Raw genomic sequence first — 25,016 nt, 5'->3', positions numbered from 1 at the left:
GTTTCCTTTCTAGTTTTGTTCCCCTGTTTGATACAGTTTTATTTTATAAGAAGGGGTTTTGTTAGTACTTCAGACAATCCTAGAATTCACAATCTACTCACCCAGGTAAATCAAAGATTTTGGATTTCCCTAATTAGCTCCAGAGTCCCAGGTGTATACCACCATACCCACCTTGATTTAGTTGTTTAATGTTCTAGGCATAACTTAAAGCCAAAGGTAACATATGTAATGGTTGCAGTGTGTGACATTAATACAGGGGATTCTGTCTCAACATCTTTTTGTAGTTATATATTTAAAACTGAAACTTACTACTCCCATAGATGCAACTTTATCGATGAATTAGGTTCCTAACCCACTCTCATACACATTCCACTTCAGTAATAATTATCTCATCCTGCTTCTTACTGTTAACCCAGGTTAGATCTTTTGGTGACATCAGTTCTTAGGGAGAAGAATCCTGTGTGAAACATCCAGAACCTCATCTAACTCAAAAGGACCATGGTCAAGGGAGCCTTGAAAAATAGGTATAAACCCTTCACCCCCCCCCCTGAGAATGCCAGAAAAGTATAGTGAATTTTAAGCCTGGAAATCCAGGCTCAGGAGAGCCCAGCGGAACCTAGTAACACATTTGCCATCTCACTCCATTACTCTGACATAAGTGTCCTCCTCTGTGTCTCTATTTAGGGAAAGCTAATAAGGCTGCCCATGCTAGGCAGGCTCTCACATAGAGACTCAAAGGCTCCTTGGAAATGGCAGAATTTGGCAATTTCCTCACTCAATACCTCTATTCGTGCATGCAGAGTAGAGAGGAAATATAAACAGAAACCATTTGCTTTTCAACCAAATATTTAGTTTTCTTCCTGGTTTCTGAAACTTGGCTCTGAGTTAATACTGTAATAGTCCAACTACTATGGTAAGCCTTTCAGTTCCTTCTCTGATTTCTCTGCACATGTCAGCTTCTGGGTGTCCTTTACCTGCCTTTAATTAGAATATACACGGTTTGATGGTTATTTTACTTGGGCACATCTTTGTAACGTTTATCTCTTGGGCACTTTAGCACTATTTCTAACAATGTCTATTTGGAATAATATTGTTTGTCTTTAACCTTATTGCAAGCATTGGCTTTTTTTGGATACCAACTGGAACACTTTATAACGCCCTTTGCTTACTGGCAGGTGCCACAGTATGCCCCAATGTTGTGGAGAACTCAAGGGTTATATGCACCTGTGGTCTACAGGGTCTTGTCATGTCTTTCACAGCTTAGTCTACGACCATTTCAAATAGTTAGCAGGGGTAAGTTGGCTAGAGTTTGTACCCACAGACTAATGAAAGAAGACTAAATTCACATAAATGATATACATATCAAGTAAATATGCAAAATTTCCAGTAATAGAAAAACTTATAAGGAGGAAAAACTCAGTATATAATGCGATTACAGCCTCCAAATATCTGACTTGACTTTGGTTAAAGTAATAACACAAATTATCCAATGAATCAACCAGGAGTTATTTTTCTACTTTGCTCAGTGTAGTCTTCTATGGCTGTTCAATGTTAAATCCTGAAATGCCCCACCCCTCAGCTCCCACCTCTCCAGGAAAATGCCACATTGAACTTGCTTGGAAGGAAACTTTTCGAACTAGACCAGAAGTCTTGCAGTACAAGACTCAGACCACTTCTCGTATCAGAATTTCATTAATCAGTCTCCTTGGCAGTTTGTTTTTAAGGAAGTATTACTTTGTTTTCAGATTATCATAACCTTATGCAAAATATGTCACAATCATTACCTGAGTTCCAGCAGTATGTGCTTCACCCATTATCTCATCCATCTGCTGTCTTACGGTCTTATCACCATAAATTACATTTGAAAATCTAAAGTAGATGTTATCCATCCTATTATTATTGAACAACGGGGATGCACATGTTATTTAAATCAAAATACTCACTCTGCATTCACTAACGCCTTTCAATATCTTATGGGATATTCAATTGGCAAATTAGTAATGAAGTTTTGCCAAGAGAAATGATGCCCTTAAAAAAATAATTTCAACAGAAACCATTTCACAGAGAGTAAGTGTCTTGATAATGGTCTTGCTGATCCCTGCACAGCTGGGGGGAGAAGCGCTGCTTTTCAATCTATTCATTTTGACTCCTGTGTGTGTTCAAAATAAGGCATTATCATCCAGTCCACTGAATTTATCAAAATGACCTTTAAAGATCTTTAAGGTCACATGTCTCTTTTCACCAACGTTACTCCATTCCCATTTGTGCTCGTAGCATCTCTGTAACTGTAATAAAACTCTGACTAAAGCAACTTAGGGTAAGAAAGGGTTTATTTCAGCTTCTAGTTTATAGTTCGTTATGGAGGGAAGTTGGTGCATTAACTTGAACAGAAACTTGAAGCAGAAACCATGCAGGAACTTTAATTGCTACCTTGTTCCTGGAATCATGCTTCCCTAGTTTTCATGTAGAGCCATGGCCACCTACACATAGAATGATTTCACTCCCCGGTGGCCTAAGTTTTGGTAAACTTAGGTAATAGTCTAGAAAATTCTCCAAAGATGTGTTCACAGGACAATCTCATCTGATAATTCCCTTAAATTAAAACACCCTTCTCACCTGACTTTAAGCTGTAACAAGTTGAAAATTAAAGCTAACTAGGAGAGCATCCTTACATATCCTTTCATAATAGTGACATAACTGATACAGCATGCCTGTGTATTGGTTGGTATTGTTTTTTCAACTTGATACAAGATAGAGTCACTTGGGAAGAAGGAGTTTCAGTCGAGTAAATGTCTCCATAAGATTGGCCTATAAACAAGTCTGTCCGGCATTTTCTTGATTAGCGATTTATGTGGGTGTTTGCAAGTCACGTGGATGTTGTCAGTCTTGAGCTGGGTGACCCTGGGTATGTAAGAAAGTAATCTGAGCAAGCCACAAGGAGCGAGTAAGTAAGAAGCATTCCTCAATGTTTTCTTAGGTTTCTGCTTCTAGATTCCTGCCCTGACTTTCCTAAGTCATGCTTTGAGTCCTGAGGGTCACTAACTAAAATTCATTTTCTTCCCAAGTTGCTTTTGGCAATTGTTTTCACACTACAATGGAAACACACCACTGATATCGAAACAATACTTATAAACAATACTGTAGGAGATGCTTCCTCAATATACAACAGTCAATGCACGTTCCATAGGACTTTTGAGTTAGCATGTCCAACATGTAACATTCAGATTCACTAGAGGCTAGGAATTCTCTTTTTACAGTTAGTAGATATTTAGATATGATCTGCACGTGTTCATCCTGGAGACATTTTCTTAAGCCTATGGCGCTTTCCCAGAAATTCACCTGACCTAGCATGATTGTTATTGAATTGAGTAACTCTATATCCACACATTCAAGTGCTGAATCCATTATCCCTCAAATTTATCTTTCCCTGATTCTCATCAGTGACATTAATGCCTAGTTGATTGAACATATAACTGACAGTAGAATGTCCCATAGTCTTCAAGATACCATGTACAGCAATATGCTATACGCAAAGGTCAAGGCCAAATAAGACAACCTCATACCAGTAGAAAATAGATGTAATGGTAGCCAAGTGTAAAGAACATATAATCTCATGATAGCCATTGATATAGTTTTTTTTTAATTTTAAATATTTAGTATTTCTTTGGAAAGAAAGGCCTAGTTAATTTTGGGTAGGGCTGCTAAAATGCATCAGCATGGAAACTTAATGATCTAAGTTCAATTCCTGTAATCTACACTGCGAAAAGAAAACCAACTCCTGAAAGTCCTGCCTCCTGTGACAAACAACAATAATAAAGTAAATGTTTACAAAGAAAAAAACAAAGGATTTTATCCTAGTTTCTCAAGTTTATTTCCATTTCAATAATCGAGAACTTGAAATGTTTTAAACATTTTTTTTAACGATTTACTGAAGAAAACTCCAAAGAGGAGGATTTATGATTCGAGCAGAAATCCCTAACACAGATTGTGTTTGTTGCCACTTTAAATTGATTTTAAGGTCAATTTTATAGATATTGTCTTTTATTTAACAAGAATAAAGATGAATTTGTAAAAGTAATCTATGGTCATTACTAAAAGGCTAGTAGCTTAGCACAGGTGATAAAATATTTCCATTAGAAATTACAGAAGATTTCACTGTCATCTTTTCAGTTTTGGATTCCTTAGGGGTTTTTGTTTTGTTTTGGTTTTGGTTTGTAGAAAAATGTGATAAACTTTGAAAAACAGAACAGTTTCTGATATTTATGCCGGCTCAGTCACCAATTCTGCAACCCACTGGGTGCTGTGACTAAAACATAGGGCTCACTACACTGATTTGTAATAGCGATCGTTGTAGCTTTGAATTGATGGCATGCTGTAACTCTACACAGGCGATGTGTCTTATCTTCATATAAAAATATGAAGGAGTTTGAACTATTAACTAATATTATGTATGAGAACTGCTATGGCCCTTTTGTTAATGTATTCAGGGTCACAGATATGTGAGGTAGTAAGGGGGCCTGAAACTCAGCCTTCAGCGATTTTACCACACTAGTACATTTCAATCACTTAGTGATGCTTCGATACCAACAGCTTTAAATACAATAATTCTGGTCTTGATTAAAATGCATCATAAATAAGTTCTTCAGTCTTGTGCTGAAGACAGTTGTTTTAAATTACAGTTTGGTCAGCCTTAGAAGACATCTGTGACTCTTACTATTCCAACCTCTCTAGTAACTAAGTTGAGATGGCATTCACACGTAAGTCATATTTAGATGGACATAGAGTTTGAAAGACTTAAGAACTTTCCCTCTGTAATACAGAATTTCATGATTTTGACTCTGATCCATGTGAATTTTGGAGGTTTACAAAATTTCTTTTAGAGTATCTGAATACGAAATAATTAACTGAAATGTCTATATTATTCTACAATTGTATACCTTTGTGTGTTGGCCACTGTAAATAAGATACCAGAAGGCGATTTTGTACTGAGTCACAGAGTCATTATTTATGGTATTCTGTTCATTGATGGTCCCTTTAAAGTTTGTTTCCATCACTTCTCAGAATTCTGAATTCCACTGGAGAATGCTGAGGTATGGAGACCTTGAGGTCTTCTCATCTGATCTCTATCCGACTTCTCTGTCTGCTCATTGTGTTTACCTCAAGAGATAATTTCTGGGAACACACCTCACAGAAGCCCTATTCTTCACTTTTCTATTGTTTTCCTGTAGGATTTGAGTATGCTCAAGCCCAGCTTGCATGTAACTTACTTAATCTTATACCATCTCAATTCTTATTGTGACAGTGTTATAGTTAGTTTCAGTTGTCAGTGACACACTACTGATAAGAGGAAAGCACTACTGAGGATTTGCATCTATCAGATTAGCCAGGGGCCATGACTGTGGGATATATACTTCATAGATAATTGTTGAAGCACACAGTCCACGTTGTTGAGTGCCATCCTTATGCAAATGGACCAGGGTGAGGCATAAGAAAAGTCACCAAATATGGGCAAAGCAATAGCATTCCTTTATAGTTTCTACTTAAGTTCCAAGTTTCTGCCTTGAGTTGCTGACCTGCCTTCCCTCTTTGTTGCATTGTAAACTATGAGGCACATAAGTCCTTTCCTCCACCATGTACTTTTGTCCAGGTTTTACAATAGCATCAGAGTATAAATTACTATGTACAGCTACTGGGTCTTTCCAGAGTTTGGCTGTGGTTCTGTGTTTTCCACGGGTCTTTTGTAATACCTGTCCTTTGCCCAGAATTTCCTCCTATTGCAAAGCTTTTCAGTATTGGCTCTTGAAACAACCTAACACTTTTCTTTGTTTTTTATACCATCACATGATAATTGAATATTCAGAGCCAATGTTGAGTCTTTGCCCACTCTGCCATACCTGTAAAGATAGGGATACATTTGTGAGTGAAGAATCTGGAGGATTACTCTTAATCTTGATTTCACAGAACCACAGAATTAAGACTAAAGAAGCAGTGAAGTCCACCAAGTAGGTTTTTTTTGTTGTTGTTGTTGTTCTAAAAATTATTGGAAATGGGTTCTATCTTTTAATTCTCATATAAGATGGAGAAAGTTCCTTAAATACCATCTATTATAACAAAATGACAGAGCCATTACATTACCAGTATCAGAGTCATTCCAGGAGGACTTGTGTTCTTAAATTGGATGTGTGACCTTGGTTGTTGTTGTAAAGGCTAAGAGATGATAATCAGAAATGAACTCTTTTAGATTTCAGTGCTGCCCAGACATAGGCAGGGTACTGAGAGGGTAAGGGTGGCTGAAATAGGAGCCCAGATGCTTTTCTAGAATGGATAACTTCCCTCTTCATCCCCATCGCCATTACTGTCCATGAGGGTGGAATTTCAAGTGCATGCTTTAGAACGTGATCATGTGCACTCATCCCATCTCAGAAACACCTACTAGACTTTGCTGTTAATGCAATTCTCAATTTTATAATGTATTACAGTATGGCTGGTGGGACATTGTTTATGTTTTGGCTCAACATGCAACATTAGCAGCTCTGAACACATAGAGCTGAAAATTATTCTCTACATTAGACTTCCTTGGCCTCCCAAAAAGCTGGCACAAATGAAGCTTGAGAATTCCGGGAGTTGGAAAATTTTGGCATTGTCTAAGCATTCAAGAAACAGGGATGCTCTGAATTGAGACTTCGTAGTCACAAAAACTACCCCAGACAGCAGTGATAGAGCCAATGACGTGCATTTAACTCATAGCTAGATGTAACTGCTCAGGTGCTATGTACCAACCTAGCCTCGGCGTGATGAGTATCACTTAGAGGCTGCAGAGACAAAGGCAGAATGGGGAAGATATTTTCTGCCTTCCAAAGTTTACAACACACTTTCAGAAACATAATTATTTGAGTGAACAAAAAAAATACAGTTCCAGCATTAATAATAAATATTTTAATACAAAATTTTATAATTAATTATACATCACCACGTTGTACACTGAAAAAGACTCTCAATATATATCATGCGAAGATTATCATTACTATTATCGCACACTTCAAAGAAGAGAATTGTGTAAAGTGATGCATTCAGGAAGACATCATAAGGAAATAAAGATTTGAACGAGATCCCTGATAATCAGGTACGATAATATCAAAGGCAGACTGATGTATTAGAAGAAATAGAATATAGGATCAAAAGACTGAGTACAAGCCCTTTCACTCAGGAGCAGTTGTGTGATTATTGATCCACTTAGCTGTCTTCTGTGACGCATTTTCTTTATCTGGAGAGGAGTAATATGGAATCTGCTAAAACAACTGACTCATATTTTATTGATCCTCATCATCAACACCTGGTAAAATAAGTATGTGTTTTGGGAGCACAGTCATGCATACATGTATACATGTGTGTGCACATGAGCACATGTTTATGGATGTGAACTCTAACTACCAAAACAGCCCACAAGTGCAACATTATTTTATGCTTTATAAAGCCAATTAAGCTGACAAGCCTGTGTTGAACAGGGATTACCTGTGACTCCGCCAAGCTCTCCCAGCATTTCTCAGTACCTATAGCTCCTGCCATTTCTCCCAGCATCACTTAGTACCTGTAGATCCTCCCAGCACTTTCCATCAGACCAAGTACCCTAAATTCACCAGCCTAGAGACTGGCCTGGGTCTTGTCCACCATGTTCTCTTGCCTATATATCACAGCCATTTTGAAAACTTTGTGTCTCTTGGTCTCCTGCCTCACTCGCGTCCTCTTGGCTCCTGCTTCCCCTCTTCTCTTTTTCTGTTTTTTGCCTTCGTGGCACAGTTCAGTCTGACCCTGCCGGATGCCTCTGGGTGTGCTCTACTTCAAATCTGCAATAAACATTCTCCCCAACGTTCATAGAAGCAATCGTGTCATTTTGTAATTTTTAATTTAATTTTATTTAATTTACTTGTGGGATTTTTCTGTCTTGACTGAGGTTTTCTCTTTCCAGTCAGTGTTATTTTGCTTGTTTGTTTTGTTTTATGTCTTTGCTTACTCTGGTTATGGGATTATAGGCTCTGATGAGACTATGACCTTATAGATTACAGGCATCCATGTCAGTACTCTTTGTGGGCTCCTGCCTCAACTTTGGTTTGTGAAGCTTAGGTATTCCTGTGTCACCCATGCTGATTTGCATTCCAAAGTCCTGGATTTCAGATGTGAAATATATACCTGGCTAGTACTCTTCAATGCAGTTTTTGGCATGTAGGTTTTCTTCATTCTTCTTGGTTCTACAGTAGTTAAGATTTTCATTTTGTGTTGCTTATTCATGAACAGTGACACACAGGATCCAGGCTGATTTGAATTCTCTCATGAAAAGCTAGCATGAGTGAGGTGACAGTATCCAGGACAGGATCCAATGGTGATAAAAGATCCTTCCACTGCTGGAGGCCAAGGGATCCAAAGGCTTGGGATATAAGAAGACTCTTGTGCTCAACATTCCATACTATGGCTATGTGTCACAACCCTGTACATGATAGGTGACCTAAAAGAGCAGAGAATTGCTAAGGGTATTTGCATATTGTCTGAAGAGATATTACAAATGCTTACATTAAGTAGCAACCTGTGGTGCTGACAATGTCATCCTACAAATCCTCACTATAAACAGAACTCTGTCCCTTGTCCTAACTGCAAATCACAGTTTCATGAGGGATGCAAAGAATCCGAGGTCTCAGTGTGACATATTGATAAAGCAGGTTCATATGCCCTAACTTTCTGGAATTATACCCTTGTTCTTCCCAGGATTCTTTGCTTCCGGTCTGCTATAAAACACTTCTATTAACCAGAAATGTCAAGACTCTTTGGCATGTGTGTTTTGTCATAGGAGGTCATAGCCACACTGCTTTGGGGTAGATAGACCATAAATCCAGTAATGTCTCCAAAGAAGATCATATTACTAGGCAACAGCTACATTTAACATCCAAGTATCTTCTCTTCTCCATCTAAGGAGCCAATGTGAGTGCATATTTTCACAGAATTGACTTACCATAGGATCAGCTTAATAATGTCTGGACTCCTCTCAATTTATGAAGCTGCAAAGATTGCATGTTTATTTTTGTTTAAAAGAACCTTATAGATTTTAATGGGAGAGGACAGGCAGCTTGATTCTAAAGGAATGTGAAAAGACTTAGTCACTGGGCTGGTCATGCAGCCTCTCCTATGGCTTCCTCTCCGAATAGGCTGTTGGTAAGCAAGCATCCCTCAAAATAGAAAGCAGGAGCCACTTACTCTGATGCCCTTCTTTCAAAGCAGGGTTCATGAAGCTATCTGAGGAAAAGGGGGGTTGTGGAACATTTTAAATATGAATAAGAATAATGAAAAGTAATTTACATGTAATACTCTATTTGTAAATTATCAACCTTGGTATTTGGAGTGGCAAAGCTCTGTCTGTGTGTGTTTTCCTTTTCTGTCTTTTGTTCTTCCTCCTCCCCATCTTTCTTCCTTGGAGCTATACATTTCTCAGCCTGAACATTTTGGTTAGCTTTGGTTTTGGTTACATGTCACCAATAGCCACACTCTTAGTTCTGCAAGCTGGAATACTTCCTAAGAGCTGTGAGTACATGGACTAACAGTTATCTTTTAAGCTACATTGAATGTTGAAGTATGATGTAACAAATTGATCTTCCATGTATCCAGTCAAGTGTGGCCTCATCTCTGACATGAGAAAGAATTGCGGTAGAGGGGTTGTGTACTTGCAAAATAAATGGGGGGAGGGACATCTACAACAAAACAAAGAGGAAAAGTGTCAATGTTTTTGTTTGTTTGTTTGATTTTGGTTTTTGCATTTGAAATATTTGCTACCGAGAACACACTGGAGGCTGAACAGAAACAAGCCTAACAACCTGTGCAAACCAGCCAGCCTTAAGTCAGCTTCCTCTGAGAGATGCTTGTTCACAGTTCTGCTTGGTAACCTGACTCTTTTTATTAGAGAATAAAATTTGTAATATATTCAAATATGTGAACACAAAAAAATTAGCAAAATGTTTATTCAATGCAATGCCTAAGACCTATCTGTACTTTGCTATTTATTGAATCTCAACTTAATAATTACTCTGGAACAAAGGAGGAAAATTACTTCTCTTTAAGAACATCAAAACCCCTGCAGTATTTTACAGCTGCTCAGTGCCTTTTGGGGAAAGGAGTGAGATTCTTGGTGTATTTGAGAAGAACAGATAGCCTCCAAAAACAACTTACTTGTCAGGAGTGACACTTTTTTCTTTTTAATTGCTTAAATCAAGAACAAAATCCAATTATAATTTTGAAAAGTGTATACTAGAAGAATAGAAAGAAAGAAAAACAAGAAACAGAAAGAACTGGGAGAAAATTGTCATACCGAACATAACATTTCCAACCAAGATATTAATTGAACTCAATATAATTTACCAATATCAAAAGACTGTATTACAGACAAAGATGCCAAAAATATTATTTTAAATATGCTCCCCCGATATGTAAACAGGACTCTATTTCACGGTTATTATTCTAAGATGTTTTCTGGTCCCTGCAACTCTGTGTCAAATCCAACATTAGCAAGTGATGCTCCCAATTTATTCCTCTGTATTTCATACCAGAATCTTCATATATTGAGTGGATAGTCTCTTTTTAAATATCCCAAACATGGCTTCCTATTTTCTTTCCTTCCAGCAAAATCAAGATTAGGCCTTTCTCCAAAGTTCCAAGCAGCCATGCTCCCCAAATTGCCTGCTATCCCAGGATCAGCTGCTGTGTGGCGATAGTCCCCTTCAAATGAACCAGCTCTTGTTCTGACTCCCCAGGCTTCTGCCTTGTTGCTTGAAAGGCTTCTCTGGCTGTCACTGTTACAAACAGTTCTAATTGCTGCTTGACTGTGAGGGTGGAATTTGTAGCAGGCTGCAGTTGAAAGCTTTCATTCTGGATACTGGAGGCAAACAGCCCCTTCCCTGAAGAAACAAGGAAGACAATCTTGAAGAAACATAGTAATAAATAATAAATCAATTTCTATGAAGCAGAATGCCAACTCACTTCCTGAAAGGTGGTAGCCTGTACTGATGTTAATGTGTTTTTCTTCAGGAAGGAACAGAAGTGTTGGCAGGTTTTCTTGGGTTTTGGGTGGTGATGGTCGTGGATGGAATCTGCTTTTGTCCGTGAAACAGTACAGGGGAGTCAGTGATGTGACACTGTAAACTCCAATTTATTTTCATGGCAATCTGTAAGGTGTGTCCCTGGGGGTAGGTACAACAATTGCAGCTGAATAGGTCTCCCTCTTTCCTTCCTTACATTAGGAAGATTGCAGACTCCAAACTCTATGAACGTTCCTGAGTAACCTGTGGATGCTGAGGTAGTCTGTGTGCTAGCTACTAAAGAAACCTCTAGTATAGCAGATGGGAAAATGAGGACCTATATTAGCAAATTTTACTACCATGACAGAATTTAGGTTACAAAATGCGATGCCTAATTTGGGAATTTAATCAGATACCAAGCTTCAAGGACAGCAGCTGGTGCTCTACTCTGCTTGGATAAAATTCTAAGGCCTAGCTGTTCTTGTGCTTCAGGGCACGATGTGATCACCAGCTGAGGTCAGGAGGAAATGTCCCCACTGACAGTCTTACACAGTTATATCCATTATAAGAGATTGAACACACTCCCCTAAAACATCCGACTCGAGTCATTACCAAGTAAACACAAACGTACAACAAGGCCTTATATTGACAGACAGGAGTATGCACTCAGTGTGTTACAGTACAGACAGATGAATCTTGGTCTGAAGGAAGCTCTTAAAAGGAGTTCCTCATACACCAATAGGAGATGGCTCTCAGCTAGTGAATTTGATCATAGATTCCTTTTGATTTAGTTGTGTAATGTGCGATTGAATGATTGAATCATCCTTACCTTTGCGGGAGAGTGACACTTGACTATGTGAACAGAGTACTGGAGAATGATGCTATCACTGTTTATCTTTACTGTGTAGTGCACACTATAAACAAGAGCTTCAATAACACAATCCAGTCCTAATTTCTGAACCATCTTGAGATAGGTTAGTTGAAGCCCTTGCTTGGAGTCTTCTAGGAGGCTAATCCAGTAATCAGCTGGGAATATGATTCTTATCTGAGACAATGAATCCACTTCCAGCCTTCCTGGTTACAGGCAGTACGGAGATTGAAGGCCCCACTGTTCTCTCAGCTGCCCACTACCCAGAGATCTCATTCCGTTCCTGCAAGTCACCCACAAACCATGCCATGTGACCCAATAGACATTTCATGAGAAGTACTTGAGATTTCCGCAAGCATTCTGTAACATGTTCCTCTACAAGGGAGAAGTGCCATGCATGAGATCCCCCTCCCCCACATCCTGTTATATGTTCCTCTACATGTGAGAGTACAAAGTAGAAATTACATATGCTCAATTTCTTCACATGTCCAATGGCCAAGTAGTTTGTGCACCTTCGGGGTAGGAATACTGATGACATCACTACTGAAACTCCGATTTGCTGACAGCAGCAAATGTGGGTATGAGATGGGAATAGCACCTCACCTATTTCCTTATATCTGTTAATAACTATTTGTAAAATGGGACAGATGTCTGGGGAAAGCACTGTAGAAAAGACATGGGAGGCATTTAGGCCCACTCTACAGAGGTTCCTCTCACTCCCGTAGTCACAGGCGACTGCTTCTGACTCATGATAGGCTTCTCCCACAGAGACCAGAGGCAGATGAAATTGTAGTCTTATACTCTAACCTTCTAACGGCAGAGGTTGTTGTTGTAAAAATATAAAAAATAAAAAATGCATGGTTGTCTTTTACCTTGCTAGGTTGGGCACCACAGTGCCCCAAAATATCTGCTAGATATCTTGGCGGAAACACATCTCAACTCCGTGGCGGCCCAGACCAGCTGCCCCACACTCAATTACACTTAAATCTGCACATGAAAGAACACACAACACAATAACCTTAGATCCAATTGATAAGATATAATTACCCACCCAAACATATAAAGCTCAGCACCATCCATCCCTTCAGAACATTAATAACAACCTGTAAATACAGAGAGCAGAATCTTAGGAATCTTAACATCACCTGCCATGGCTTCTTGACCTCTCCCTCCTGTCTCTTCTCCTTTCCATTCCAGTCTCCTCCTCTTCCTTCAAACTTCTCTCCCACCCATCCTTCCTTCTCCTCCAATGACAGGCCTCCTTCTATCCTATACCTGCCCCTCACCTGTATTTTATAAATTCAATGGGGAGAAAGTTCTGGTGAAGTCACCTGATTCCTGAGTATGAGACTAGGCAGCAGTCCTTGGGGCAGTGGAATTAGCATCAAAATGCAGATAACTCCAGGGCAAACCACAATAGGTGACATCATGAAAATAACACTGAATTGAGAAGAGAAACTAGTGGATCTTCATGCTGCAGAGAGAGAAAAAATAAATAATAAATAAATAAATCAAAAGAAGGGTGTGCATCATGTGAAGGCCATTACAGTGTGTGTGTGTGTGTGTGTGTGTGTGTGTGTGTGTGTATGTGTGTGTGTGTGTGTGTGTGTGTGTGTATGTGTCTGTGTGTCTGATTTTTCTTATTCATTTAGGTGAATGGTATGTGTGGTGTAGGTGGAGTGAAATGTATGTATGCATGGGAGAAATGTGATGTAAATGTGTATGTTGGGATGTGTGTTTTATGTAGTGTTGTGTAGAGTATGTATTGAAATATATAGCCTCGATGTTGTATTGTGGATTGTGTGTATTTTATATGTGTGCCAAGTGAATGTGGTTTTCTATGTATAGCATGTCATATGTGAATCTAGGTGTGTGTTGTGTGCTTGCACATGTATGTTTGTATAATATGGTATATATGTATCTAAGTATCTACTCTGTGTGTGTAGTGAACTGGTGAGTTTCTAGGTGTGCAGTGATTGTATGTAGTACCATGGGTATCTAAGTATGTGCTCTTTGTATATGGTATGTGCTGTATGTGTAGTGTAATATGTATATCTACGTGTATGTGTGATGTAGTGTGTATATTTAGATGCATGGTGTGTCTCTAAGGAATGACTTACATATGTTGTGTATAATATGCATGTGTGTAATTATGTGGTATGTGTGTGTAGTATCTCTCTTGTTAGATACTGTGAGTTTACACTACATGTCTACACTTGTGTTGTGTGCATAGAGTGTTCCTAGGTGTGTGATGTATGTTTAATATATGTATAGTTTTATGCTGTGTGTCTAGACATTTGCTGTGTTTTTTGTGTCTATGAGTATGCTGTATCTGTGAGTTTATGTTTATGCTGTGTGGGGAGTGTGTCTCTAAGTGGATGTGGTGTACATGTAATATAGGTGTGTGTTTTTGTAACCATATATGCCAAGATTTGTGCATGTGTAGTTATATATCTAAGTATGTGGACTGTGTTTAGTGTATCATTCTGTACACTGTGTATGATTTGTGTGTGTGTGTGTGTGTGTGTGTGTGTGTGTGTGTGGTGTAATTGTGTGCTATATGTGTCTAGGAATATGCTATGTGACTACATCCTTGTGTCCTGGTGTTTGTAGTAGTCAGGATGATTGACAGGTCCATTCACCAAAAAAGCATGTCAGAACTGCACCTATGGTCAGCTGCTCCATGCCCTTTCAACTCTATAATACTGGCTTTGCTTCTTCCAGATCTACGTCATCAGAGTTCCCTTAACTAACTACACATTGGTGAGTAGACATTTTCTGTTTTATGGCTAAGTTCAATGGTCTGCCACGCTGGGTATTTGCCTGGTCAGTTAGGGAAACTTGGACACTGCTAAAATCACTCTTGTTCTAATACAATTGTCAAGAAAAGGGTGGCTCTGCCAGTTTCAGAATCAAGGCAGAATCTCACAAAATGCTGTGCTTCGTGTCTCACGTGAGTACGAGTCCTGATTAAGGAAACACCTGCCAGCTCCTGAGAAGGAAACCCACTGACCACACTGGGAGGCCATCTCTGGGAAAGGCAACAGTGGAAGAGGTGTCTCATCCACATACAGTGTCCCCAGAGGGATAATGAGTGTGTCCGTTGTTTTGTCTTAGAGCCAGGACTCTGGATTTAACAACTGTACCATAAAGGGCCAGGAGGGGAAGAAACACTGTGCCTGAAATCCTTCATTATGAGACAGGATTCTGTGGTTTGTATGCTTTCCATCATACTCCTGTATTTTGGAGCCTATTTTTTCCCCGTTTTAAATATTTCATTGAATCAAACCCTGTCAGGAGCTCAGTGCAAATCCGTTATCCTCACCTTAGACTGGGAGTGGCTGTCACTTACATATGAACCAGGAAAGATTTGCATACTTCTAAGGAATTTCAATATTTTCAACAAAATATCATCTTCAGCTAGGGCTTCAGAGTTTCTCCATCAAATATACACACTGCCCTACACTGAATAATCACATTAGTTATTCCTGTGAACCATACAAAAAAGTAGCATGTTGAGAAACATTGTTCCTGGCGACAGTGCAATCAGCTGATTCTCTTCCGGACTTGCAGCAGATAATGCAAACAGGACCCTCAGAACCTCCTGACAATCAAGTTCACGAGTCACCTTTCTAACACAAGAATTGTTCATCTTTTCACTACTTTATTCCTAATTAATTTTTCACATGCTCTTTCAAGACATACATTAACATCTGAATTTCACTTCATGGATTTAAACTCCTCCTACAAACTGCACACAAACTCCTCCTGCAGCACAATGTTGATGCTGAAAAGAACAAGACGTCCTGAAACAGTAAAAGGGAAATGGACTAGAAACAAGCTCCGATGAACAGCCACCAACCTTCGCAGAACTGCAGTTTGTATGCTCCTGTTCGTCTGCTCTTCCTGCCGGGCTCTGCAGCTTGTTTGTGTAATCTTAGGGTTATCATATGTAACTGGATTTGCTTAACTTCAACTGAATTTGTTAAGAGTTAATCACTTACTATGCCATCTTGATATAGCCAGCCATTCGCTATTCAACATAAACAAACAAATAAAAATATGGAGAGGTCTAGGTAGCATCTAGATCTATAAGTAATTATGTAACCCTTTTCTCTAGTCCAATAACTCAGGGCTGAGGTTCCAAGAACATTCCTTCAAATTATGAAATAATCCAGGGTGAAGCCAGTTAAAGAATTTACTCAATAAAAAGACGCCACTGCTTTGTCTTTCTGAAATGAATAACTGTTGGGTAATATTTTCCTATTTAAAGATTTTGTATATTCCCTCTCAGCTAGACACGCCTGCAATAAGAACCTGCCAGGTGTAGTTCCATTTGTACTGCCTTCCAGTATGCCAGTAACCAATGTCTGGGCCAGATCTCCAGTCACATATACCTTAAGTTTTAATGGTTACCATGGCAATGAGAAAAAGGCATTACAAAATGCACAAGCTGTTAACATGTTGCAGAAGCCAAGGGAAGAGCTAAGAATAAACTTCTACAAATTCTCGATCATACCCCATTTGAGGAAAATCGCTGCTAAACCTACATGGTGTCCCAGGGAAGCAGCTCATTAATATTAGCTCTAAGCTTCCCATCTTTCCCTCCATGCTTGCTGTATTGAGGTTGGGCCACCTCCCTGTCAAGGATGGGTGAGCATGTCAGAGTGAGGTGGGGTGGACTGTTTGGAGGAGGTGGGAATGGAAGCTGGGGCAATAAAGAACCACACTTCAAATCTCAGCTCTTTCATCAACTAGGAAGCAAGCCTGCGTGTTTTCTAACACGGATGACAGAGGAGAGGATTTAACTGAATCTAATTTAGATAAATCTAAATTTCAGTGGGTTAAAACATCACTATAGTTCTAGATAGAGGAGATGAATGTCCTCTTTCCTTTCAGTTTTTCAGATAAAAGCCTAAAATTTGGGCTACACAGAAACAAAACACATCCACCCGTGTAATCCTCTTCCTGGGATGAGGTATTGTTTGCAGAGTGAAAGGTCTTCCAGAACAAAGAAAGCAGACAAGAAATGTCCTTGGTGTGAACGTAGAAAACCAGCGAAAGAAACAAGGCATAGTGTGGTAGCATTCATGTGGAAGTTTGCTGCTTTTAGGTAGGATAGCTGTACCACAGGTAAAGCTCTTTGCTTATTGATTTGCAGGGATGGGCACAAGCAGAAAGTGCGGGCATAAACAAGAGTGACAATGCATCAGCTAGATAATAAAAATGCAAGTCTGACTCATATTACTTCAATGAGAGCATAATCTGATTCATCAGTTCCCATACTCCGGGTGGGACAAACCTGCCATTCTGACCTTAAGACTCCTTTAGCCCATTACTTTGGAAGGAGAGGTCTCGTTGCTAAGTGGTGCTCTGTTCTAACTTTGTAACGTCACCTCTATGCCATAGAGTTCCCAGATGTCTATAAGACTAATCCCTGCTTCTGTCACCATTTTCTTAAACAGATTCTCATTTTGGGAAGAGCTCCATCCATACTGTGATCTGATTCTGCCTTTCTCTGCCCCTTCAATGTGCCGCGCACGTGTGAAGGTCCAAGATTGGCTGGAAACTTCTCCCACACTCCTGCAGGTCTTAAGTGCCCCAAGTAAATTCATGACATCACTGTCCCACCATTCTCAATGTCCCAACATCACATAGGTTGCAGGGTGTTTTATAACCATCAATCATGGGCAATGTCCTAGAACTTTTTCCTTTTATCCCATCAGGTTCTTTTTGTTTTTGTCTTTATTACTTCTCCAATTAGATTTTAGAGCACTTATGATTAGACTTCATTTTATTTTTGCAATGTTCACTATGTTTAAGACAATATAGTGCTCATACTAAGTACCAATAAAGGCCAATGGGTTGACTTCAGTTTGAATCCCTAAAGGCCATGTACTCTAGTGTCACAGTATGTCTTGAAATAGTATTTTAAGACCTGCTGTAAACTCTAAGACTCAAGTTATAAAGATATAGTAAATCAAGAAAATGTCCACTGAGCCGTAAGATATTTTTTTTACCAGCAATTCATAGACCTGCACAGATTTGGAGCAGGCCAGAATCTGTGATTCTGCTTTCTCATAATACTGAGGTCCTCAGGGCCACATGGGCAGTGCAATCAAGACAAGAAAATAGGCGGCATGAGTTTCAATTCTGGAACCTGTTTTGGTATCATCCAGTGAACTACCATGGTATGCTTTTATTATTCTATATTTTCCTGTAAGAAATTTTGTGTCTAATCAGAATACATGATATGGCCTGTTGATTTACTGGGTACACACTTAGGCATTTTAAAAACTGACCTTGTTTAGAAACATGCAATATTTTTGGTTGCAATATCATTTCAATCATAAGATGCCTTAGACCAACACTTTCTTAGATGATAACCATTTATTTGTGAGTCAAAATTTGTTTATATCCAGGCAATGCCTTGAATGTGTGGATTACAAAATGAACTGATACTTTATCTGCTAACAAGAAGATTTCTTATTTTCAGATGATAGGGACTGGGGCATACACAGATACACACAGACACACACTGACACACACACAGACACATAAACGCACACATAAACACACAAACATGTGTGTGTGTGTGTGTGTGTGTGTGTGTGTGTGTGTGTGTGTGTGTGGTCTCATACAAAGACCATAGGAAGGGTATGGAAACACAAGAGAGTCTCCAGGAGTACAGCAAAGAATTTCTCAGAGTTACAAACAATATCATCTTCAAGGAAAGCAAACAGGATATATCCTAATGATAAAATTCATAAGAAAAGGTAGTTCTTTGTAAGTGACTCTAGGCAGGACTGAGTGTTCATGAAAGACTAAGATAACCATAGTTACACTCAGAAAGACTTTAGTATACTGAGTCACAAGAGTAGATCTGCTGTCCTCATAGCACTGGATACATAAAGAACACTTCTGAACATCTACAGGTAGCCATTTACTCTTTACAGACCTTGGGGTAGACCTTTCTAGCTTGCACATACGTGTATGATTTGTAAATCACTTGAACAATCTTAGCAGAGTTTGGATGTATCACTCAATTTCAGAGTGTTAACAGAATTCTAGGCTCTAATTCCTTCTGGATTAATGACTCATTTAATGCAACTACATTGTATCACAGAGCAAAGGAGAAATATAGATTCTAATAGAATATTTTCTGACTTGCACATCATCCAGTTTTACTCTTTGTCCACCAATCTATTTGACAGAATGATATATCAAGAAAAGGGTTTTGATATTCAGTATATTAGAAATGAGGACTGCTGAGAAAAGTGTCACTCCATTATTAATGGCAGATGACCACACAGAAGGATCGCAAATACAAACAAGTGAGCTCTATTTCCTTTTGCACCATGAACTAATGCAGTAATCCAGGACAAGCTGTTGTGATTCTCAGTCTTTATTTCCTCTCAGTAAATGAGAAGATGATCGCTTTATTCAAAGGATTGTTGAGCTAAGATTCTGCAAGGTCGTTTGTAGATACTTCTTTTATCACTGTCCACTGCAAAGGACAATACATAATTTATCAGATTATTTTCATATATCCATGCATATTTTATTTTTCCATACAAACACATTTGAGAAAAACCTAGGGTAGGCATATTATTGATAAACAAATCAACTGAGTTTCAGGATGATGAAATGAGTGTCTCACATACCCCAAGGCAGCAGTTTAGAAAGAATTACACCATTATGTTTCTGCTATATGAGTAAAACAATTACTCCCTCAGCATTTGCTAAACTATAATATCACTCCAAACCCAAGACCTTTAAGAGACACCCTCAGGGTTAGTGGCAATTTAGAATGTACCCTGTGGAGAAGGCAAGTTCCTGCAGCATCCATGACAGGATGCAGAAGTCTTTGTCCTCCCTCCTCTACCTTATGAACTCAGAGGGCTCTGTGACATAGAACAATTCAATTTAAATGCAGAGATTTGGAGGCTTAAGCTTAAAAACCGGGGGTATAATATGTCAGCTGCTGACCCATCTGACTACAAGTAAGCATTTGCTGGAGAGACTCTTCAATAAACTCGGAGTCAGCTGCACCATGACTGATCACAAGCCTCAAAACCTAGAAATTTCCCATGTTGTCCCAATTCACCAGTTTTTTAACAAACTGTACTTTCATTGCAGGCTTTATCTTTAATCCTGTATGACACTTTCAGCATCAAACCCAGTCCATCACTTCCTATGATGTCTTCATCTACCCACATATAAGGGTTGCCCGCAGAAGCCAGAGCATGCCAGCTCTTCTTCCGATGGAGTCAGTACACATTTTTCAAATTGTTTTCATCCTCCTTATAATTGGAATGTTTTATATAAAAGCATATGCTTTCTGGACAACTTTGTTTAATCCACATTTAAAGGGGAATATGAAACTCCACCAAGCTTCAAAAAAAGATTAGTGGACTGTTTCCATATCCGGTTTGAAGCAGATTGCATGTACCTCTTGCCCTGCTCTCCTTCATTCTACACATGCAAATATTTGTGTTATAAATGCTGCTGTGGAGATAAATCGTTTAATTAAGAATCTGAGCCACCCAACTAGAGAACAGAGAGAAATATCAAATGGCACAGGATGCACGAGTCATCTGCACTGCAGAAATGGCATCTGACTGTTCTCACAAAGAGGAAAGAAGTCACATTTCCTATTGTACATTGAGGAAATAGCCTCTACTGAGACAACATTGCTTTGAAACGTTGCTAATGATTCTGGGAAATGCAGCCTCGGAGATAGATACTGCCAGGAATGTGGCCAGAAGCTTGGATGGAGGTGTGTGTTACTGAGAACATTTGCAGCTTTCAAAAATTCCTTACAGACGAACTCAAGGGATCAAGATTTTATTTTGTTTCAGATGACTCGGTGTTCTACAACAGTGTCCATATTTGTGTAGTGTAGCAGCGCCTTATAGGCAAAGTGACTTAGGAGCAGGGAATTCAGTGGGAGGCCAAAATGAGAGCAGAATGCCAAAAGTGAAAGTCACCATGACACAGAGCATCATCCTAACAGACCCAGTTGGAAAGAGCATCAGGGGAAAAAGCACAAAGGGAGAAAGGGTAATGGAGAAAGGCACAGAGGAACAGGGCTGCTTTGGGAAGGGTACCTCAGGGCATAGCAATATACACTCTGGTAGACAGAGGTCAAGCATCAACAACAGAAAGGTCTAAGGTAAGAACCAGCCTCTAGGAGTCTATTTTAATAAAGTTGCACCTCCATTAAATCATACTTTCATCATTTCATCTACATCATTGTGTAGAACTGAGCCTTCCTGTACCCAGACTTGACTATTTTCTCAGGCTTCCTCTTCATCAAGTTCATAGTTAAAATTGATCACTACAGACAGATTTTAAGACATATAAATGTGGGCTTTAATTCATTTAAAAATTAGTGTGGGTATCCCTTGTAAGAAGGTCATTTGAAAGGTCCTAAAAGTAATTAATGGGAATATGGAGATGTGATTCTCTTATCTCCTGAGGCAAACTTGTACTGAATCTGTGGAGATCACAATACATTTAAGAAAGACCTTGCTACAGAAAAAAGTAGAACCAATAACATAGAAGTTTGATCATCTCTACTTTAGATATTGAATTAAAGTCTAAACTCAGAGTGAGTTTTCATAGCATATAGGAAAACACTATAGGTTATCAAAGGATGTTCTAACTAGACTAAGGTATGATAACATTACCATTACACTTTCTCAATAACCAATAACTTAGCCATATTGAAGAGCTGACATATCCCATCAAAATTTCCTTCAATGGATGAAGTTTATGGATTCAAATATACAATGCCTCCCACCTCCATCCCACATCTTCTTACAGCATAAACTTTAGGAAGTCATCAACATTTGTCTCTGTTTTATAGTGGGGATGATTTTAACATGTTTAGTTACTCCTTAGTCACTAAATAACACATTATAAATGACACATATTATTAAATATTCTTACTTTCCAGTTAATGTAATTTGTTGTGTCCAAATATGTGCATATTTCTTTTAAAAAATGTTTTAAATTCAATAACATGACATATAGTCACAATGTTCAAAAAAAAAGCACTCATTCTGAAAGTTTTTCTCTTTTCCCAAAACACTAAATAATGAAGGCTCCCATTCCATGCCTTCTCCTTGCTCACAGATACTGTATTTTTATGGTAGAATCACTTATTTGATCGTAAGTGGAAGCACATCATCTATTTTCTTTTCTGTCTAACTCACTTTAGTTGGGATGCTGCCAATGATGTTACACTGTGTGCAATTCTAACTCCTTCACTGTGCTGAGTGACACTTGCCCACACAAGCACTATGTTTAGCTGTACCATGTCTTTGCTGAAAGATGCTTTGGTTATAGCCTATTTTTTTGTAGAAAAGGCTGCTGTAAATGGGATATTAATATCAGCTCATATGTCCTTTTTAATCACTGTGGAATCTTAACTTCAGTGTTGGTGTATTGTGAGGAGATGCTGTTAGCTTTTGAAGAACCACTATACTCTGCCCAACAGTATATATTAATATCAAATTCTGGATTCCTACCAACAGTGCTCAAAACATATCATTCATTCTCATTCCACCAATATGCGTGTGTGTGTGTGTGTGTGTGTGTGTGTGTGTGTGTGTGTGTTCGTGCATGTGTGAGTTATTGATCCTGTTGATTCCAAAATGCTATCCTCCTGTGTGGTAACTAAAATGAACGATGACATTTTCTTTTGGATACTGATTTGCAGCTTTGGAAGACATCTGTTCAAGTTTTGTGTTCTGTTATTTGAGGCCTTTCACACACTTTCTTCAGATATTTATGTCTTCTTTTGATGTCCTAGTCAAGTAATAGTCATCAAATCCTATATATGCAAGATGATTCCCCAACTTCTAAGTGTTGCGTTATCTTATACCTAAATTCTGATTTGCTTAAACTAAATTTAATATGTTAACAGGTCCAAGTCTTTTCTTTAACCAATGATTATCTATTTTCCCTGGAATTACAAGTTGAGTTACTTTACTTTGCTGGACTAATAGTAATGATTTCCTTGTGAAAAGTCATTTGACCATGTATGAAGCATTTAGTGACTGGCTGTATGATCTACACTTGTGATCCACAAACATGGCCTCATGGCATTATCACATTGTTTTGATCACTGTGACTCCATAGTATGTCTTAAATTCTGTTCTTTTCTCAAGATTGCCTTGGTATACAATGTTGTTTAATACTGTGTTCAAAGCTTATAATAGATATTTTCTATCTGAAATAAGATTTTTGACATCTCTGGTGTGAAAAATATGATATTCTCTCTCTTCTTTCTCTCTTTCCTTCCTTCCTTCCTTCCTTCCTTCCTTCCTTCCTCCTTCCTTCCTTCCTTCCTCCTCCTCCTCTCCTCCTCCTCCTCCTCCTACTCCTCCTCCTCCTCCTCCTCCTCCTCCTCCTCCTCTTCTTCTTCTTCTTCTTCTTCTTCTTCTTCTTCTTCTTCTTCTTCTTCTTCTTCTTCTTCTCCCTCTTCTTCTTCTTCTTCCTCCTCCTCCTCCTCCTCCTCCTCCTCCTCCTCCTCCTCCTCTTCTTCTTCCTCCTCCTCCTCCTCCTCCTCCTCCTCCTCCTCCTCCTCCTCCTCCTCCTCCTCCTCCTCCTCCTCCTCCTCCTCTTCTTCTTCTTCTTCTTCTTCTTCTTCTTCTTCTTCTTCTTCTTCTTCTTCTTCTTCTTCTTCTTCTTCTTCTTCTACCACCTCATCGTACTCATTTACCTCCTCTTCACTTCCTTCTCCTACCCCTCCTCTTCTTCTTACTTTCTTTTTGGGGGAAGGATTTTTGCAAACCTAAGTCATGCAATCCTTTAGCACATGTGTTCTCCTGCTCACATATGTCTTTAAGACCTCTCAGAAATACTTTTACTTTATTTTTCTTTATTCACTTATTCTTTATTCTTTTTTACAGTCTACCCTCTGACTGTTCTACAACCCACACCTCCTACCCACAGCCCTGTCTCCAAGAAGATGTGCCCACCCCTGTCAGCCTACCAGACTTCCCACTTGCTGAGGCCTCCAGTCTCTTGGGTTAGCTGTATCTTCTCTGACTCAGACCCGGTAGCCCTCTGCTGTAGATGTATTAGAGGACTCACATCTGCTGCTGTATGCTGCGTGGTTGGTTGCTCAGTGGCTGACAGGTTCAGGGGTCCAGGTTAGTTGAGACTGCTAGTCCTCCTACAGGGTCATTTTCCTCCTAGGATTCTTCCAGCATTTTCCTAATTCAACCACAGAGGTGACCAGCTTCTTCCATTGGTTGAGTTTAAATATCTGCATCTGACTCTTTCAGGGGGGCAATCATGGTAGGCCCCTATTTGTGAGCACACCATAGCATCAGTAACAGTGTCAGACCTTGGGATCTTGCATTGACCAGGATTCCAATTTGGCCTGTCACTGTTCCTCCTTTTCCTCAGGCTCTTCTCCATTTTTATCCATATAGTTCTTTCAGAGAGGAACAATTCTGGGTCAAAAATTTTGACTGTGGGATGGCAACCCCATCCCTTGACTTGATATCCTGTCTTTCTACTGGAGGTAGGCTCTACAACTTTCCTATCTTGACTGTAGGGCATTCATCTAAGGTGCTTGAGTCCTAAGTCTCTCTCCTCCCAGAGCTGGTACATTCTAGACAGTTCCCCCACTTCTTACCTCAGATGGTTTTTTGTTTCTATTCTTTCTACTGGCCCTCAGGGCTTCAGTCCTGTTCCTTTCCCAGCCAATACCTGATCATATTCTGCATTTCCCCTCCCTATCTCTTTTACCACCCAGGTACTTCCCTTCCTCCCCACTCCTGTGATTGCTTTCTTCTCCCTCCCAGGTAGGATTGAGGCTTCCTCACTTGGGCCCTTCAGCTTGCATTTTTACTTTTTCTAATTTTTTTCATTTATTGGATATTTCTTTATTTGTATATCCCATCTGGAAACCCCCTATCCCATCAGCCTTTCCCCTCCTTCCTTGAGGGTGCTCCAGCACCCACCCAACAGCTCCCTCCCTCCCACATTCCCACCTTGAGATTCACTTAACTGGGGCATCAAGCCTTCACAGGAGCAAAGGCCTCTCCTCCCATGGATGCCCAACAAGGCCATCC

General features: G+C 39.4%; 1 long non-coding RNA gene across 1 annotated transcript; it reads right to left on the bottom strand.

The window, feature by feature from the left end:
* Window positions 1–7,098: 7,098 nt before the first annotated feature.
* LOC120098262 (uncharacterized) lies at window positions 7,099–23,204 on the bottom strand. Its single transcript, XR_005496405.2, has 3 exons — window positions 13,254–23,204; window positions 12,795–12,909; window positions 7,099–10,934 (listed from the first exon to the last, which is right to left on the bottom strand). It is a non-coding gene; the product is annotated as an uncharacterized LOC120098262 (long non-coding RNA).
* Window positions 23,205–25,016: the final 1,812 nt, after the last annotated feature.

This window comes from Rattus norvegicus, chromosome 18, assembly GCF_036323735.1.
Source record: "Rattus norvegicus strain BN/NHsdMcwi chromosome 18, GRCr8, whole genome shotgun sequence".
Classification (NCBI taxonomy): Eukaryota; Metazoa; Chordata; class Mammalia; order Rodentia; family Muridae; genus Rattus; species Rattus norvegicus.
The sequence above is the reverse complement of the archived record's forward strand: the minus strand, read 5'-3'. Positions and strand labels throughout refer to the sequence as shown.